Source organism: Alligator sinensis, unplaced genomic scaffold (genome assembly GCF_000455745.1).
Source record: "Alligator sinensis unplaced genomic scaffold, ASM45574v1 scaffold368_1, whole genome shotgun sequence".
Classification (NCBI taxonomy): Eukaryota; Metazoa; Chordata; order Crocodylia; family Alligatoridae; genus Alligator; species Alligator sinensis.
The window spans coordinates 2,121,928-2,137,412 of record NW_005842025.1 but is presented as its reverse complement, the minus strand read 5'-3'; positions in this window follow the sequence as shown (position 1 = coordinate 2,137,412).

Below are 15,485 nucleotides of genomic sequence, written 5' to 3'. Positions count from 1 at the left end.
GTCTCGCTGCAAGTAAGTATATTTTTTTTACTTTAACTTTTTCTGTACACCCCTCATTTTCTGGTCCCAGGGTTCCCCTTTTAGGTTTTAGGGTCTCCCCCATTTGTCTATTCCTGTGACATAACCCCCCCTTAAGCTGCCTTGGGGCGGTCTATTCAGGGATGTTGTCATCCTACGTGTACCGTTCAGTTTGGTCTCCTGTTCCTGTTCGTCTATGGTATCTGGGGAGGTCTTGTCACATCTAGATAAAAAGTTTGCTGTTATATTATCGGTTCCCGACTGATGTACTATACAGAACTTGTAGGGCTGGAGAGCTAGAGCCCACTGCATAATCTGGGCATTATCTATCTTTGCCGTACTGAGCCATCTGTGAGTGGGACATGATCCATGATTAAAGTGAACTCTCATCCTATTAAATAGTATTTGAAGTATTCTACTGCCCACCTTATTGCCAAACATTCTCGCTCAATTGTGGCATACCTCGTTTCGGCCGGTAACAGTTTTTGACTAGTGTAGGCCACAGGTCTGTTAACTCCGTTGTCGTTTTGTGTCAGTACCGCTCCTACGACTGTCTCTGACGCATCTGTCTGTAATATAAAAGGTTTCCTAAAGTCAGGGGTATGTATCACCACTTTGTCACACAATGCTTTCTTCAATCCCTGGAAGCTTCTAGCCATTTCCTCTGTCCATTTTATTCCTTTCCTGTGTGGCCTCCTTAGAGCATCTGACAATGGAGCTGCTAACTCTGAGAACTGGGGTATGAAGAGACGGTAATAGTTCACTAGGCCTAGAAAGGACCAGAGTTGTCTAAGCATTTGTGGGGGTTGAAACTCCCTGATGGCTTCTACCTTATCTGCTAGCAGCTGAATGGTTTCTTGACCCACTAAGAACCCTAAGTACTTTGTTTGCTGCTGCGCTAAAGTGCACTTTTTAGGGTTGGCAGTTAGCCCAGCCTTCCTTAGTTTGGTCAACACAGCCCTTAAACCTTCTACATGTTGTGCCCAGGTTCGCGTGAAGATAACAATGTTGTCAATGTAGGCCGCTGCATATCTTGTGTGTGGAGCCAGGATTTTCTCTATCACCTGTTGGAATGTGGCTGCCGCACCATGCAACCCAAAAGGCATTCTTATGAATTCATACAAGCCCCATGGCATGTCAAAAGCTGTTTTGGGCCTATCTCATGGGGTCACCAGTATCTGCCAATAGCCCTTTGCTAAATCCAACATGGATATGAATTTGGCAGAGCCGATTCTTTCCACTAACTCTGTGATGTGTGGCATTGGGAAAGCATCAAAAATAGCAATCTCATTCAGCCACCTATAATCTATACAGAGTCTTAAGGTATGGTCTGGTTTGGGTACTGGTACAATGGAGCTCTGCCATGGGCTTCGCGATGGCTTTATAACACCTAGTTTTAGCATTTTCTCTATTTCTTCCCTTATGGCATCCATAAGGTGGTGTGGTATAGGTCACCACCGATCCCTTACTATGGCTCCTGGGGGTGTTTGGATATAATGATAGGTACCTTGTACCCACTCTGGTTCCTCCCGAAATGTGTCCTTAAACTCTACTATAAGTGCTTGTATTTCTCCCTTCTGGGCGGTCCTCAGGTTCTCTCCAACTTGTATTGCTTGAGTTCGTGGCTCTGATTTAACCTCCTCCCCTTGTGGTCCTAGATCCTCTTCCTCCATGAAAGTGGCCCAGCCTTCCGGCTGTCTCCACTCATGTAGGAGGTTGACATGGTAAATCTGCTTGGTTCTAAGGTGACCTGGCCTATACATTTTGTAATCTACAGAACCTACCCTCCTAGTGATTTCAAAAGGCCCTTGCCATTGCGTCAATAGCTTGCTTGTAGAAGTGGGTAACAGCATGAGCACCTTTTGCCCCGGTTGGAATTCTCTCTGCTTAGCCTGCTTGTCATATTTTTCCTTCTGCTGCCATTGGACTTGCTGCAAATTTTCTGCAGCTATCTCCCTAGCTATTTGAAGTCGGCGGTGGAATGCCTGTATCCCGAAGCATCTTGTGGGGGTGTGACTGGAACCTCCCAGTCTTCCCTCAGCATCTGCAATAGACTCCTCGGGCGGTGCCCCAATACTAATTCAAATGGAGAGTATTTTAGGGACTCCAACGGGGTATCTCGGAGAACCAACAACATCAGAGGGAGAAGTAAGTCCCACTTCCAGGGATCCCCTGGGATACACCGATGTAACATTCTTTTCAAGGTCCCATTGAATCTTTTTACTAATCTGTTTGACTGTGGATGGTAGACTGACGTGCGCAGCTGCCTGATTTTTAATGTTTAACACACCATTTTTAACACTCCGGACATAAAGTTGCGTCCTTGGTCCGTCAAGATCTCTTGAGGTATGACCACTCAGGCAATCCACTTTATCAGCTCTTCCGCTATCCGGGATGCCATTACAGTTCACAATGGCACCACTTCCGGATAAAGCGTGGCATAATCTATGAACACTAATATGTATTGATTACCAGCACTATTGCGTGGTAAAGGACCAACTACACCCATTGCTATCCTAGCAAAAGGGACATCCACCACCAGTAAGGGTTGAAGTGGGGCTGGTGAGGGCCGGTCTTCCCTCACCTTTTGACACTCTGGGCACGCTGCGCAACATCGGGCCACATCCTCTCCTAACCAGGGCCAGAAAAACCAACGGGCAATCCTGGCACTTGTTTTGTCCCTCCCCATGTGTCCCCCCGTAGGGGTGGCGTGTGCAAGCCACCAAATACTCTCCTGGAAACACGTTGGGACCACCAGTTGTGTGTTCTGCCTTTCCCTCCCAGCCTTATTGTACCCGATAAAGGAGGTCGTGTCTTACCTTGGATCGTGGGTACGTCATTGCCGTCCTTGCGTGCAATGCTGTTGAGCCTTCCTGAGATAGGGTCTGTAATTCTTGCAGCTCCTCATCTTCCCCTTGAGCCTCCTTGAATTGCCAACTGCTGGCCATATCCTGTAACTCTATCATCTCGGGACCATCGTCCATCTCCGACCTCTCTTCTGACTCCCCCAACCAACCTTCCCTCCTTTGTAAGTCCCTCCAAACCATCTCGCTGTCTCTGACCCTCTCTAAGGTATCATACGATGGGGCCCAATCCTGGCCCAGTAACATATCACACGCTAATCGCGGCGCTAGTCCTACTAGCAGCTCCTTGTGCTGTTCCATCACCTGCAAGGGGACCCATTGCCGCGGCATTCACTGTTCCTACCCATGAAAGCAAGAAACCCTTACAGGGGTGGCTCAGTGTCCTGGGCAAGCAGCCACGAAGTCAGCCCAGACTAAGGATTGTGCACAACCAGAATCCAACACAGCCCATATTTTTGCCCATACCACGGGCCTATTTTTTGCCTATTTTTGCCTGTACCATGGGTCACTTCCATACCGCACTTTCTTCCCCCATTCCTGAAACTACAATCCATCAGTTCAGTTGGAGTCGCTTCCTTACAGCCCTCAGATCCTCCCTGGGACCACTGATCTGTCCTCCATCTTTCCTGGATGCGGTTTGTGCATACTTTGGTGAAATGACCAGATTTTCCACAGTGAAAACATGACATCCTGCACAGGACCCTTAAGGGGGCCCTTCCTCTTCTCTGGTTCTTTTGCCCCTCCTGTCGGGTAGACAGTGATGTGTCTCTCTCTCGGATAGTAGACTTCTGAAGCCCCAAAGGCTTCGGTGAGTTTTAGTGCTTCCTCACATGTCAGGAGTGAGTGTTGTTGTACCCACCGCTGCGTGCACTCGTCTAAATCATTGAGAAACTGTTCAAGGATTATCTGGTCTACTACAGTGTCCCTATCACAAGTTGCCAAATTAATCCATTTCCCAAACAAGTCGTGCAGCAGCTGCAATAGGAGGTGCGGCCGTTTTTCTTCTGCCCCTTTTTTGGCTCCAAACCGATGTCTGTAATGCTCAGGGTTAATCTCAAGCCTGTATAATATAGCTGCTTTAACAGCTTCATAATCATGAGCCTCGTCTCTAGGAATTGCCCGATATGCTCCTTGGGCCTTCCCTACTACTAGGGCGCCTAACTGACTGGCCCAGTACCCTTTGTCCAGGCCTGTCAAGAGGGCATGTCGTTTGAAGGCTTCTATGTAGGCCTCCGGATCGTCCTCACTGGTCATCCTTGGCATCTTGAAGGCTGCCAGGCCATGTCTCATTAGTAATGCTGCCTCTGCATCATTTGTTGCTGAGTGTCCACAATTTGCATAAGCAATTGTAAATTCTGCCCCAGCATGTCAGGAGCATTTATGGCTGCAGGTTGCATTGTCAGTGGGTCCTCGGTGCTCGGGATTTCATGTATGTTCCCGGCCAATGCACCACTTTGTGCCCGCCTGGCCTCAAACATTTTGTTTCGTGCCTCTTTGGTTCGGGTGCCTACCGGAATCTGCCCTGCCGTTGCAAGTGATCTCTTGAGGAGGTATTTACCCATGTCGCAGTCCACCCCCTTCTTTCCTGCCACGACTTTGAATCTTCCTCGGGGGAGGGGGGGCTTAGTACTGCGTGATCTTCCTCACTGGCTCCTCGTTCCTCTGGTAGTCTTCTGCGAGGCTCCACATCCCCTCTACCTCGCCCTATACCCAGCCTGGCAGGTCACTGTTGGTCCTGCGGCTGGTCTTGTGCACCACTGGTGCCTTTCAAATCCACAACTGCCCTGCTACTCTCTACCTCAACCCCTCCAAACACGGGGTAACAGAAAATACTCTACCGCAAAAGAAAATGCAAGAAAATCACCACCACCAACACCGTGCGCTCCAAGTGTACCCAAAGAACAACCCCGTGCTCCTATCTGGCTACTAGGGCCCCTTTCTGGTCGCCCAGCCTCTGGCTTGGCCCTTTCAGCCCAGAATATTGTTGCCCTCTCTCTGGATCTTCACACTGGTGTGACCCTCTCTCTGAGTTTTCACACTGGAGTGGCCCTCCCTCTGGGCCTTCACACTGGTATGGCCCTCTCTCTGAGGATTCTCAAAATGCTACTCCCTTCCTCGGGGCTTCTCAGCAGCCCAGAATATTGTTGCCCTCTCTCTGGATCTTCACACTGGTGTGACCCTCTCTCTGAGTTTTCACACTGGAGTGGCCCTCCCTCTGGGCCTTCACACTGGTATGGCCCTCTCTCTGAGGATTCTCAAAATGCTACTCCCTTCCTCGGGGCTTCTCAGCAATACTGCCCTCTCTCTGGGGCTTCTCATTAATGCTGCCCTCTTTATGGGGTCTTCAATATAATCGCTACCCTCAAGGTGTATCCTTGCGTCCCCTGGGTCCCTCCACAGATGCACCTGTTTGAATGTTGTAGGGAGAGCTGGTGTCTCCCTGCTCCCTGTGGAGTCTCCTAGACTCTGGATTCCTTTAGCCTCGATCTTCCATCCCCACCTTCTCCTGCACCGGGGCTCCTGCCTCAAGCGTGGCTTCACCTTCACTGCCGTTCATGGCTTCACCTTCACTGCGTGAGGCTTCGGATCTGCCTTTGCTGGGGATCGCTGTCTCTCACTCCACCCCGAGCTTCCGGCAGACCCTGCTGATGGGGAATCCCTTCGGCGTCTCTCCCCCTGCCTCTTTGTGGTCCGTCCTTTTTATCCCTGCCAGCCGGTAATCACTGCTGACGTCACCAGCCAGCTGCAACCGTATGAAAGCACAGCTAGTTGCTTGAACGGGTTCTTGCCGGTGTTCCTGTTTTGCTGCTGGTCTCACTGCAAGTAAGTATTCTTTTCTTACTTTCACTTTTTCTGTACTCCCCTTGTTTTCTGGTCCTGGGGTTCTCCTTTTAGGTTTTAGGGTCTCCCCCATTTGTCTCTCCTGTGACACAGTTTCAAACCAGTTTTGACAAAATGAAATGGAACAGTGCTTTGAAATGAGACAAAACACTGTCCCATCAAAATGGCAAAATGGAAGTTGAAAGGAAACTACTATTTTGCACACCCCTACTTGGGATAAAATTATTGCATGCACAAATACAGACTGGAGAATGAGTGACTAGGCTGCAGTATTGCAGACAGGACCTGGGTGTTGCAGTAGACTATAAAATGAATATGAGCCAACAGTGTGCTCTTGCTGCAAAAAAAGATAACAGCATACTGGGTTGTATTGATGAGAGTCAATACAACTCAAAGAAAATGATTCTTCCACCCTATTCAGCACTGGTGGGACCTCACCTGGACTACCGTGCCTCATTTTGTGTCTCACACTTCAAGAAGGATGTGGACAGATTGGAAAGAGTCCTGCAGAGAACAACACACATGATTAGAGGCCTGGGAAGCAAGAGTTAAGAAGAAAGATTGAAAGAGTTGGGCTTATTTCGACTGGAGAAGGGAAGACTGAGGGCAATTTTGATAAGTTTTTAATTACCTGAGGGGTGATCATAGAGAGGCCAGAAATTAGCTTTTCTCCATGGCCACATGGGACATGACTAGAAGAAATTGGGAGAGTCCCTCAGGCATTGGGAGAGTCCCTGTTCCCCTGAGCAATCCCAGGAGTTACAAGAAACAATGAACACAAGCTAGCGGAGGGTAGTTTCAGGCTAGACATTAGGAAGCACTATTTCAGTGTCAGAGCAACTAGGACCTGGAACCAACTTCCAAAAGAAGTGGTGCTGGCTCCTTCCCTGGGGGTCTTTAAAAAAAGGCTGGACGAACATCTGGCCGGGGTCGTTTGACGTAAGTACTCTTTCCTGCCACATCAGGGGGTCAGACTAGATGATCTCCTCAGGTTCCTTCTGAACCTACCAACTATGAAACTATGAAACGGCATCAAGCTTCATCAGAGGAAATTTAGGTTGTAGGTTAGGTGGAACTTTCTGACTATGAGGGTGCTCAAGCATTGGAACAGGCTACCTAGAGACGTTGTAGAATCTCCATCCTTGGAGATTGGATAGACACTCGGCTGGGATGGTTTAGTCATGATGATCCTGCCTTTTGAGCAGGGAGTTGAACTTGATTACCTCATGAGGTCCCTTCTAGACCTACTCTCCTATTATTCTATTTATAGAGATATTTGTAGATCACACAAGTTTTATACTTTCTAAGATAAATGACCATTAAACTAAAAATTAGTTCCAGTGCACATGCAGTATATTATTTGCTGTTTGTTATTCTCCTTTGAAAGTTTCAGTCATCCAATGACATAGTACAAACAATACTATGTCAGTTAGGTGAAAATCACAAAACCATAAATTACAAATAGCACATAGTAAAAGCAGCCAGTTTCAAACAGCTCATAGGCCAAGATTTCTCTAAATAAATATTCCAAATTAGTTAACAAATTAATTTTATGGAGAAATAAATGCTAAATTCTCAAAGGAGATCATTCACAATAAACAAATCAAACAATTCTATTCAGGAAAAGGAAAAGAAAAAAGTATAGGAATAAGCAGTCCTTTCCTAAAAAGAAAGGCTATTAATAGTAAAATGCCCAAAGGGTATGTATTAGAACATTTATTATTTAATATATATAGTGATCTGAAAGAAGCATTGAGCAGTAGGGCTGTGTGAAACTTCAGATCACAATTTGATTTGGAGAAGATTCGTACTGATTCGAAGGACAAATCTTTGAATTCGAATAGAATCACTAGAAGCTTAAAACTTTCTGAATTGATTTAGAGCATCTGAATCAATTTGGAAAAGATTCAGAAAAGATTCAGTGATTCAGAGATTGGAGGGCTGTCTTTATGGGGAAACAGAAACTTAGAAAAGGGAGGGGGAAGGACTGAGATTTCTAGCTGGCCTGTAAGTGTGATTTGTCTCCAACTGCCCTTCCAATCACTGTGTCTGGGGGAGAGACATAGAAACAGCATAAAAGCTTCTGTTTGGAGGCTTGCTGTGCCTTTTGTGAGCTGGTTCTGAGTGAGCAACAGCATCAGAAAGGTACTGGACTGCCTGGCTTGCTTCAGAGTCAGTCAGTCACCTGCTCCTCCTTGTTCTTAGAAAGGATTGGATAGGATATAGCTTAACTTAGCTTAGTTGAGCTTAGCTTAGGATATCTCTGCTTAATACTTCTCCATTTCATTTATTTCAATTCATATTTGTTCTTTCTTTTTTTTTCAAACTTTTAAAAAAGAAAGCTCAGTGTTTTCCCTGGCAGTGTGATCCATCACTGTGCAGGGAAGCACACATTACACACACTCACACAGATCAATCTAATTGAAGATCACACTTCTCCAAATAGTCGCATACCCCAGAAAAGAAGAACCAAAACACAAATTTATTAACACACAACACAAGCAATCTAATAGTTGCACACCCCAAAAAAGAAGAACCAACATCACAGAAGAACAACACACAAATGTATTAGTTATTATTCATAGTCAATACTCAGATCCATCAGGCTGCCACAGTCCACTACACACAACACAAAGGAAACTAATTGCACAACCCAGAAGAAAAAGAATAACCCAGAAGAAGTCACACATACAGTCATACACCTTTTGCAGCACAGGAAAAATTAATATGCATGCTGGAAAGGCAGGTGCCATGTCTTCTGGCAGGAGAGGGAAAGGGGGTAGAGGGAGAGCTAGAGCTGCAATCCCGCCCGCCAACCAAACATAGATGCATTCTTTTCCCAAGCAGCCATGAGGATTCTGCTGCCAGGATGTAGCAGAAAGCCCCCTTTTCCTCTTGCCTGCATTTGCTCTCCTCTCTTTGGATATGTTTCTCTTTTTCTACCTTTTCTTCCTTCCTCTCTTTCACTTTAAGATAAGGAATTGTGTTTTAAAATTTGTGTGTGCGCATTTTGTATCTCCCCTTATATTTTGGAATTTTTATCTATTTGTGTGCCATGGCATTTGTAGCTTATATTTTATACTCCTCACCTTTCAACTTTCAACTAAATGTGTTTTAGTAAGTTATACATTGTAACAATGCTAACAAGGGTAGGAATCAAACTGTCCTTCCCTGTATCAGGCTGGCCCCTGAAAGAGCGAGTGAAACAGTGATTGAATGTGTAACATGATTGAATGTGTAACACAGTAGCAGCAGACAGCAATTATCACCTGGAAGCTGCAGATCAACCAAGGGAAGAACTCAATAGAAGACAATGTAACAACCGCAAGGGCTAGAAGCCCTGGCCTGAGTTAACCAATGCCAGGGACCAACTTTTGGGCTGAATATCTCCAGATCACTCCCAGAGCCCTATTCTAAATTCATCAACGGACTCCCAAACCTGCACGTTCATGCGGACGACCCCTGGGGCTGACAGATGCCATCCAGTAGCCACCGAGGTGGGGGAAGTCCCACGAGGGTCAATGACCCCTGGATTGGGCAAACCTGAAAACTGGGGAGTCACCAAAGTCTGCCAGGGACAGATAAAAGGCAGTGAAAAGTGACCCTCAGTGGCACCCTCTTGATCTACAACTCGACCAGACCTGTCCAGCCAGAAGGACCAGCTAGCGACCCCCTTCTGGAAGATAACACCACGCTGAAAGAAGCCTCAACAACAGACTCCAGCGCTTGTAGGATAGGTATACCTGACTCTGTAGCCTGCTACTGTGTGTGTGTATGTGTGTGCATGTGTGTGTGTGTGTGGGGACCAGCCCCACGGTTTATGATTACAGTGTTTCAATTCGCCTAATAAACTAGAATTTTAAGGATCCCGAGTTGGACATTTGTAGCCAACAAGGGGAAGCAAGGAGGTGGGAGTAGTACCTGCACCTGATATCCCTGCCCCTGTACCACCTCCCCTAAGTCCAGGATAAAGCACCAGCAACAGAACCACTTTCTCCACCACCCCACTGTCTTCTCCCAGCGTGAGGCTCCCACTGCTAGTGAAGGAGCTGGCGCTGGAACCAGGGGACCTGAGCGCCCTGGCTCAAGCAATTCTGAGGACTGAGAGGGAATTAGTTTGTTTGCCACACCCCTCAAGATTCCCTTAAACCCTGGTTTAGGACTCCTTATACCTACAAATGAAATGACATATGTATGGTCACTCAGTATACCAACCTATTTAGGACAGAACTTGAAGTCTGTTTCCTTTGTAACTGCCCTCTCATCCCTCTGGTATATCTAAGGTATACCAAAGGTTAAAGGCACCTTCATAATATGGAAACATGGGAAGGATTCCCTAAAGAAATTTCACCAGGCCTTTAACACCTCCCGTCAATCCATCAAACTAACTCTGGACTACTTTACCCAACAGATTAATTTCCTAGTTATTACAGTGAAGGCATGCAATAGTGGCCACATTATCACCACATTTTATCAGAAACCAACTGACCACCAGAGCTACCTTCACACCACAAGTTTTCATCCTAAGTGCATCACTAAATCCATTGTAGACAGACAAGCTCTATATTGGAACTCTACTGTGATCCCTCCAACTGGGATGCACACCTTAAGTCTTGTAGGGGCTACTAGAATTATAATTCCATTACCAAACTGTAGTCACTCAAATCAACAAAGCCAGACTCAGACACCTCAATCTGACCTGCTATAATATCAACTCCAAGACAAGGTCAACAGAATTACTCTGGTTGCCACCTACAGCCCCCAGCTTGAACACCTTTAGACACATCATTAATGACCTCCAATATCACCTGAAAAAAGACAACTGTCTCAAGGTAGCTGTGACAGGGAAACAAGTATATCCTGCCATGTGACACCAAAAGAGCCCCAAGCAAAGGGGAACTTACCTGCTTGGTGAGACTGAGCATAGAGAGAGGAGTGTGAGGACCCAGATGTTAATTAAAAGGACCAGCTAGACATGCCAGTGGGGCAGTGAACCAGAAGCCATGCCAGACAGATCAGCTGATGGCTCTAGATGTTAAAAACTGGGACAAGCAAGCAATCATTCCCTGGAGAAGGGAGTGGCATGAGCAGAGGCTTGCAAGACTGCATGGAAGTGAGGTTGCAGGCAAGCACCTGCAGGAGATGGCAAAAAGCCAGGGAGCTAGGATTGACTTACCTGAGGGGATCTACATGACCAGAGTGGTGTGGAGAGTCTGCCAGAGATTTGGAGTGGTGAGTTCTCCCAGGTCTGGGGTGGGTGTGCAGAGGTGCTTCTGGGGTGTGGGGTTGTTCAGACTCCCCCGAACCCCTAGTAACAGGGCAGGGTCCTGTTACAGGGTATTCCATACTGGGCACCTGAAGACAAGACAGAAAACTGAGGTTGAGAGAAAGTTCCTGGGGGGTGAAAGAACGGAATCTTTTCCTGAGGAAAGACTTAACTGTGGGACAGAGTGTATGGGAACACTGGGAGGAGTCCCCGCTTTACCTGACACCCAAGGAGCTTGATAGGCTTTAGGCTTATGGCCAACTGACTAACTATGCTGGACATGAGGAACTTAATGGCAAGTCCTGAACACAGAGGAATTATTAATTAGAACATGTAAGACTTTAGTCCACCAATACATAGCCCCTACAGGGGAGGACTGATGTGGTGGACAAGTATGAGGATAGAATTTGCACCAAAACATCTGGAGTGGCAATGGCAGGGATGGGGGTGGAGGAGCCCTGTGAACAGGAGAAAGCCAAGTAAGTTGCAGAAATAACAAACTGATCTTCCTCCCGAGGTTACATCTTTCTTTGGTTTTTATTTCATCAAAGGTTTGGCAGGAGAATTCTAAAGGGGGCCATTGGGTCCTCGGAGATTGATGGCAACTTTTAAAGAAAAAAATATAAGATCCTTCATATGCAGTGAGCTCTTCCACAGTAGGTAAGAAAGGAAAATCTATCCCAGCTTACAGACAGTCCCCACAACCTCAAATAGAATCTCTCAAACAGCCAGCTACCTAACTCCAGTCTCACTAAGGCACCAGTCCTTGCAATGAACCCAGATGCCAGTTATGCCCCCTCATTAATATGGACCACATCATCACTGGACCAACTAACATGGAATATAATATCTGAAATTAATTTTCCTGCATGTCTACCAATGTCATATATGTTATCACCTGCTTTTAGTGGTCCTCTGCTGTCTACATTGGACAGATGGGACAAACGCTATGTGTAAGAATAAATGAACACGAATCTGACATCAGCTCCAAAAGACAGAAAAGCCTGTGGCAGAACACTTTCACCTCCCTGGACACTCCATCACTGACCTGAAGGTGACTGTTTTTAGGCATCAAACCTTTGACAAGCAATCTGAATGGAAAATTGTAGAACAAACTAGATCAGGGGTAGGCAAAGTCTGGCCTATGAGCCAGATCGGGCCAATGGCAGACCCCTGACTGCATCACTGCAGACTGATTTCCATGGAGACCCTAGAAGTGGTGGAGCCGTGACAGCTTGGGGCCAGGGTTTCCATGGAGACCAGCCCCAGCAGTGCTGGCAGGGTGCACAGCTGGGCAGGAAGCTGTCCCGCGGCCAGGATCCTGCAGTGGTGACACCATGGTTCGGAGCCATTGCAGAGCTGTGATCTGATGCCCACATGCCCTGGACAGGGTGTGGTTTTGAAAGACAGGCCATATTCTTGAGATCAAAATGTCTACCAATATGGTCCCCTTTACAGCTGGTCATATTTTTTGCTTGAGGAAATTTGAAATTTTCAAAATTTTAAAATTTCAGAATCTGAAATATATTTGCTGTTAAAAAAAGAAAAGAAAAAAATTATTCCCAAATAAAAATGGTGCCATTGGAGTTTCATGAAAAGCATAATGTGGATTCCCCCTGCTCACATTTTTATCCAGAACCCAAACTACCTAACTGGAATCCTGCTTTCATGATATACCATTATCTCCTTTCTTGATAAGGAGCTGCATGGCTTCGCTGCATCATAGGAAGTGCAGTCTGGCCAGGAAACCCAGTCTATAGAAAGGAATAAGGACATGAAGCATCCACACAGCAAGTCCCATAAGGAATTATAAATTACTTTAAAAAAATTTTCCTGGGAATTACAAGTGTCATTTTTTGACCAGCTATGGCCACAGGTGAACAAGCACTCACTGTGTCCAGATATGAGTTAGGTCTGGTGTAATCTGTTATCCCATTCAGCAAAAAGCAAAAATTGCACAGCCACCTACTTTTCTAGGTAAGGGGTAAGATTACACCACCACAAATTCCCTGTTATTGTTAGTCTAAATCCAAATAGGCCCCTTAATCCAGTTGACTAACTCCAGTGCTTAACTTCTCTTTAATGGCTTAAACCAAGATAGAATTGTCTCAATGACCTTCACATGCCATCCTTTCTGGCCCCATAACAAAAGTGCAATACCACTGCAAATCTTTTTGCAAATGAAAGGGTTTGTCTGTCTCTTCCTGGCAAATCTATTCAGTAGTACATTCTCAGCACTGTTGTGCATTTATATGCCTTTATGCACCAAAGAGCAAAACAAGACCTGATCTTGAAGAGCTTACAGTCTGTCCCAGGAGAGAGTGGGAGGAAGGACCCTAAACCAAAAAAGGGGAACCCAGGGAACAAAATCCCCATGAGGAAAAGAAAATTGTGCCCACCTGGCTTCGAACATCTTGTCTTGAGCGGCTTGGGTCCGGGTGTATACGAGCATCTGCCTCACTGTCGCAGGTGGCCCTTCGAGGTGGTGTTTACTCGTGACACAGTCCTCCCCTATCTCGCCTGCCATGACTTTGATTCTTACTACAGTGGGGGGGCTCGGTACTGCTCAGACTCCCTCGCGGGCAACTTGCTTCTCTGGCAGTCTTTTGCGAGGCTCCATCTCCCCTCTACCTTGCCCTATACCCAGCCTGGCGGGCCACTGTTGATCCTGCGGTCACTCTCCCGCACCATGGATGCCTAATGTTTTCCCAGCATTCAGGCACCCTGGCATTCTTTGCTCACATCTCCTAATTCTGAGGCTCACCCCTCCCTCGGTTTGCCTCTCGTCCCTTTACACTCAACCCCTCCAGACGTGGAGGAAACACAAAATACTTTACAACAAACCTCCACCAGAAATGCGTGTTCCTACCTCCCCCGAGGTATCCTTTGGTACTCATGTCTGGCCCCTAGGGCCCACTCCTATCCTACCAGCATCCCCTTCTCATTTAGGGCTATCTAACATTCCCCGTGTGGTCATGAGACCTTAGGGTTATCCCTGGTCTCTCTCCCCCTCGCCACTTTGGCTTCTAGTAATGTTGCCCTCTCTCTCTGGGCCTTCTCGGTATTGTTGACCTCTCTCTGGGCCTTCTTGCCAATGCCACTCTCCCTGGGGTGTACTTTCAGGGCCCCCAGGTCCCTCCACCATCCCACCTGATTGGAGGCTGGAGGGTGGGTCAGTGCTTCCCCCTTCTCTGCAGTGGCTGCTGGGCTCAGAGTCTCTCCAGCCTTTGTCTTCCTGTCCCTCCCTTCTCCGCACTGGAGCTCCTGCTCCAAGTGCAGTTTTACCTTCGCCACCATCAGCGGCTCCTCCTTCACTGCGTGAGAAGTTGGATCCTCCCCTGTTGGGAGCCGCCATTTCTTGTCCCACTCACTCCGTTCCGAGCCTCCTGTATACCACTCCAGCTGGGGTTTCTCCCGGCGTCCAACACCCCTCCTCTTTGTGGGCTGTCCTCTTTATCCCCACCAACTGGTAATTGCTGCTGACATCACCGGCCAGCCACAGCTGTATGAAAGCGCGGCTGATGGTTTGCGCGGGTTCTTCCTGGTGCTCCTGCTTCGCCGCGGGTCTCGCTGCAGGTGTGTACTCTTTCTTAATTTTGGTTTGTTCCCTCTGTTATTCCCCCGACTTCTGTTCCCGGGGTTCCCCCCTTAGCCTTTTGGGCTCCCCTGTTTGTCTCTCCCTGCGACAAAAATAAACATAGAAATAAGCCAAAGAAACTAAGTAGGAACGAGGAAAGAAACCCATGCAGCTCGTCAGCTGCATCTTCATACAGCTGAGGCTAGCCGGTGATGTTGCCAGCAATCACCGGCCGGTGGCAATAAAACAAACCACTAGTGAACACAGAGGGGAAGAGGAAGCACCCCGAGGAGGGCACCACCATGGAGTGCCTCTCGGGAGTCCCTCAGAGAGGCAGGAAGACAGCCCGTATGAGCAGACAAGGAGCTAGAGAACGCTCCTGACACTGACCACGATGGCAATGGTGGGGAACAGCTTAGCGGAGTGAAGGACAAGGCAGAGGAAGCTCCTGCAGCCAGCAAAGGCAGTAATAGCAGAGGGAGCAGAGAGGTGGACGTGCAGATCGACACCGTAACAGGTGGGAGCATTGGGGACATGTGGGAGACAAAAGAAACTTCCCCTTTGAGAGACTCCAAGCAGGAGCAGCATGAAGGGCTGAGAAGAGACAGGGTGCTGCTGCTGGGTGTGAGGAGCAATTGGGTGTACACAGAGGGGCTACGGGGCACCCAAATAGTGATGCCTCTGAAGAGAGAAAAGAAGAGTGCGGCCATATCCCAGGAAGAGCCGGATAAAGTGGGAGAGATGACCCAAGTGAGGGGCCACGGGTACCCAGTACCATGTAGGGGTCATACCCTGGAGAGGTTTAGGGAGTAAGGCACCCAGAACCATGACGTAGGGGCCAGGGAGGGGCTGCATGGATCCCTCATAGTTTCATAGTTTCATAGTAGCTAGGGTCAGGAGGGACCTGAACAGATCATCT